Source organism: Cavia porcellus, unplaced genomic scaffold (genome assembly GCF_034190915.1).
Source record: "Cavia porcellus strain 051 isolate PalLab524CR breed Dunkin Hartley unplaced genomic scaffold, mCavPor4.1 scaffold_33, whole genome shotgun sequence".
Lineage (NCBI taxonomy): Eukaryota > Metazoa > Chordata > Mammalia > Rodentia > Caviidae > Cavia > Cavia porcellus.
In genome coordinates, this window is record NW_026947516.1 from 1665726 (window position 1) to 1670856 (window position 5131).

The following is a 5131-nucleotide window of genomic DNA, read 5'->3' on the forward strand; positions in this document are numbered from 1 at the left end:
TCAAAATAACTTCTGCTCTGGTCAGGTCACTGAGTGTCTTCTGCAAATACAGAACGGAACTTAGGTCCGGTTCCGACTTAGTGAGTCTGCTGGCTCCAGGATGACATATGAAATCACAGAAATAGTTTTTGTTTCTATTGTGTTAGCAGGGCTGCAGGGATAGCCAGTGTCTCCCAGCTCTGCATGGCTGTGACATCTTTTATAAAGACTCTGGTTTGTAAAGGGTGATATAAAATATGCTTGTGTCAAGTTTCCGTGAAGAAATACGTGCAATGAAACAGTCTAAAGGGAGACAGATTTGTCTTGGGCTGAGGTTGCAGAGGGTGCAGTCCATGGCCGGCTGCTCCAGGGCGGGAGCATCATGGTGGACGGTGTGGGGAGGAGAGACGCTCCCATCATGGTGGCCGGGAAGCAGGGAGAGAAGGGAGGAGCCGGGGACCAGAGCACAGCTTAAAGAGGGAGCTCAGTGTGGCTCAGGGGTGCAGAGGGTGCAGTCCATGGCCAGCTGCTCCAGGGTGGGAGCATCATGGTGGACGGTGTGGGGAGGAGAGAGGCTCCCATCATGGTGGCCGGGAAGCAGGGAGAGAAGGGAGGAGCCGGGGACCAGAACACAGCTTAAAGAGGGAGCTCAGTGTGGCTCAGGGGTGCAGAGGGTGCAGTCCATGGCCGGCTGCTCCAGGGCGGGAGCATCATGGTGGACGGTGTGGGGAGGAGAGACGCTCCCATCATGGTGGCCGGGAAGCAGGGAGAGAAGGGAGGAGCCGGGGACCAGAGCACAGCTTAAAGAGGGAGCTCAGTGTGGCTCAGGGGTGCAGAGGGTGCAGTCCATGGCCGGCTGCTCCAGGGCGGGAGCATCATGGTGGACGGTGTGGGGAGGAAAGACGCCCACATCATGGTGGCCGGGAAGCAGGGAGGGAAGGGAGGAGCCGGGGACCAGAGCACAGCTTAAAGAGGGAGCTCAGTGTGGCTCAGGGGTGCAGAGGGTGCAGTCCATGGCTGGCTGCTCCAAGGCAGGAGCATCATGGTGGACGGTGTGGGGAGGAGAGACGCTCCCATCATGGTGGCCGGGAAGCAGGGAGAGAAGGGAGGAGCCGGGGACCAGAGCACAGCTTAAAGAGGGAGCTCAGTGTGGCTCAGGGGTGCAGAGGGTGCAGTCCATGGCCGGCTGCTCCAGGGCGGGAGCATCATGGTGGACGGTGTGGGGAGGAAAGACGCCCACATCATGGTGGCCGGGAAGCAGGGAGGGAATGGGGGAGCCGGGGACCAGAGCACAGCTTAAAGAGGGGAGCTCACACTGCTGGGCACCCTGAGCCAGCTGTCGGTGATGCAGTCTACAACCCGGGACGTGCACAGGTCCTGTGGTCAGGAGTGACCAGCTTCCGAGTGGTCGGCACCCTCTGCGGGTCCAGGGAACAGCGAGCCCAGCACACGCATGGCTCCTGCACGAGAATGTCTCTCTGCAGCTTCATCCTGGCTCCTGATGCCACAAAAGCAAAAATAAACTCACAAATCCCCACGAATCAACCTGCGATGAAACCCGGGGGCCTTGACAGAGCGGCCAGAGGGACACCGCGGCCGGCCGGACCCCGGCAAAGAGCCCAGCCTGGCAGAGGAGCTCACCAGGGCACTCAGAGGCGGCCCCGCCCGAGAGCCTCTTCCCGGGGTGCACGCGCGGGGGGCCGGGGGTGAGGTCACCCCGCTGTATCTGGACCCGGAGCCCCGCTGCGAACAGCCTCCCCATAAGCTGCACACATGCGGGCTTCGTTTCCGCAGCGGTAGCAGATTCTAAAAAGGGAAGCTGGCGTCAGCCCTGCATCTGGGCTCCGGGTGTGAGCTGGGCCGTGTCAGAGACGGAGCCAAACCTTTGCCCACGTGTGGTGTCTTGAAGAAACCGGCGGATTCGGGTTCTAGTTGAATTTTTTGTCTTTTTGAGTCTTGCTGTGCAGTCCGGGCCGGCCTTGGGCTCACTGTGCAGCCAGGCTGGTCTCGAACTTGCAGAGATCGTCCTGCCTCAGCCTCCCGGCTGCTGGGATGACGGGCGTGAGCCACCGCGCCCGGCTGATTAATGTTCTAATTGAATGATTTTTTAAATTTTGATTATTCCGTTTTCCATCTGATGCACGTGAGTCTGTCAACACACTGTGATGAAATGAGCTTCACGATGCGTTACTGAGCATCCCTGCTCTCAGGGGACAACCAACATTTGGCTACAAGACAAAAGAGGACGAGAGAGCGTCCCCTCCATGCTGAACTCATGAATTCTCTGTAAAGAAGACCTCTGGATGCCCAGCGTTGAAGAGCGGTTTGTAGACTGACAACTGGGCAGTCCAGGGCACAAAGGAACCAGTGTTGTAGTACCCAAGGCAGGAGAAAAGGCACCCAGAAAAATCATTTCCTCCGCAGGCCTGCAGACTGGGGTGCTGGAACCATAAACTGGCAGGGAAAGAAACACCCCGCCTGAGCGTTTCACTAGGAATCGCCACAGCTGAGCTAGGATGTGGGCACAGTCTACACGGCGGCAGGTGTCGGGGAGCAGAGCTAGGTGGGGCCCCCACACTGAGGCTGTCGGGGCTTCAGGGGGAACCCACCGATGAGTGCATGAGCTGGGGGGTCTCTGAGGTGAGACTCTGCTGGAGGATGCAGGTTGTGGGGGGCACAGCCTGCAAAGGCGTAAAACCCGACCAATGCGCACCCTGATTGTTACCACCTTGCAAAAAGGCCTCACGACGCTGGACTCGTGATCGTCCTCCAGCCTGGGGACCAGCGTGATGGGGAGGCTCATCTCAGTAAAAGCAGGAATTTGGAACGTTTCACTGAAGTTTTCTTTGCACGCTGGTGCAGCTGTCTGCAAATCGCAATGTGCAATTGTGCCTTTCCGAGGAGCGTGCATCTGTTCCAATTTTGGAGCCGTTTGAGTCTCCTGTAGCCGCAGACTCCTGCTGGATTCACACCCTGGGTCTCAGCCCGGAAATAATCTTATTCAAGGAATCGTTAAGGAGCTAAAACAGCCAGGCAGGGTCCCCCCATGCAGTCAGCCTCAGAGGCTGAGATTCCCCGAATCCACGCGGCCTCTGTCCTGCGCTGAGCTAGCATCTGGGACACAATAGTCAGTCCATGAACCACACCCACATCAAAAGCCTGCAGCAGGGTTCAGCATTTTGCAAAACCACTGGATGGCCAGCTGCTGGCACGTCCGGGCACCAGCCGCATTTCCACCCCTGCGATCTGTTTGCGAGGTGCCATCTCAGCGCCCGCCATCCTTGAGGTCTTTAAGGTCGCAGCCCTCGAATCCACAGCCTTGCAGACGCCGAATGACATTCGCGCTGGATGGACTTGGGACGAGGGTGGAGGAAATCTGAGGGCTTTGAAATCTGATTTTTCTGTTTCTTCAGCCGATGGCGTGCGTGTGTCCAGGGCATCTCTGCTCTCGGTTTTCGTGAAGGTCAGCAAGGCTTTGCGCGGTGGGATCTGATCCCACAGAGGTCACGCTTTGTTTCTGCTCGAGGGTAAAACGGGGCATTTTGTTGTTCATCTTGGTGGTGGGTGAGTTATCTGCAATGTTTGGTCTCCCGGAAAAACTAAGTAGGAGAGATGAGTACTTGGTGCGAGGTGAGGAGCTTGGGCCAGGGACCCCCTGGATGTGGCTCTCAATGTAAAAAGCATTTGCAGTTTAATATCTTTACCTGATAATGTGTCAGCTGTAGCTGCAAAGACACACGGCTTATAGAAAGCAATGTAAGATTTGGCAATTGCAATGTGATGGAGAATATTTTGGAGAAATGTTTAGAGGAGGAAGGTTAGAAATACTCAAGACGGGGTGGTGGATATATGCTTTTATTCCAGGACGCAGGGAGGCTGAGGCAGGAGGATTGCACGGTAACACTACACTTAAAATTTAAAATAAACTGGTTGGATGATAGTGCAGTGATTGACTGACTCTGTGACCTGCGAAGCAGCCACACCAGACACGGGCTCTGCCACGCTGGACCCTGGACCTCAGCCTGCAGGACGGACCCTGAGGTCCTCCCAGCATGCGGGAGGCTGAGGCAGGAGGATCCCCGAGTTTGATGTCAGCCCGGAGTGCACAGCATCTCTGGCTCTCTGCCCCGTCTCCAAACACCCGCCTCCCCGTTCCCCATCCCAGGCTTCTTCCGTTTCGCCCCTTCTATGTCCACCCTGGGCTGCTCCACACGACGCCGCCAGGCTGAAATTTCCGCTCCTGATTTATTTCACGCTAGCACGAGGCACCAACATCTCCCCACATTCCTGTGAGTCACCCGATGTCATTTTTACAGCTGCATACTATTCCACCAGGAAGCCAGGACCCGTCTGCTGTGCCTCTTCCTCTGTGGCGGGGCGGCCAGGTCAGTTCCAGAACTAAACCAGGGTGGCAGAGGTCACGGCGGGTCTCAAGCTCCTGGCTGCTTCTCCACGGCCCGGCCAGGTCCTGAAGTTTAAAGCCTGACTTTTCATACTGTTTCCCAGGGCTGCTGGCGAAGGGTTCTAACAACAACCATGTTCCCGCTCTAGCGAGCACCCTCCAGAATTAACACTAAAAATTCCATGTCAGCCAGCTCTTCTGAGCTCGCCAAGGTATGTTCCCAGAGGCGCCATATTACAGTCATCTGTGCACACAACAGCTCGGTCTTGAAGGGGCCTCTGTGTCCACCAAGAGAAAAACGGATGACGGGCGTGTGTGGTTCATGCACTGTGGAGTACTATGCTGCCAGGAAGAAGGATATGGTTAAGTCATCAGGGAGAAAACGGATGCATCCTGAGACCATAACGTTAAAACCAAGTGAATCAGACAGGGGAGCTGCACACTTGCGTGGTTTCTCTTCTGTGAGAAACACAATCTCTAAATAAATAGTACAATAAAGACTAGACCACCGGAAGGCGGGAGGTCGAGGTTTGGCAAATGGCTGGGGGTCCATCAAGCGAGCCAGGTAGTGCAGAGGGAGACGCAGGGGGACCCCAGGTGTCCCACGTCCCTGGGCCGACTCCCCTGAAGCTATGCGGTCCGACGCCCTGCAAACACGGACTCAGAAATCTGCAAACAGACACAAAAGACGGAAAACCAGAGCCGGGCCCGAGTGCTTGGCTGGGTTCTCCCTGCCTTGGCCCTTGACTC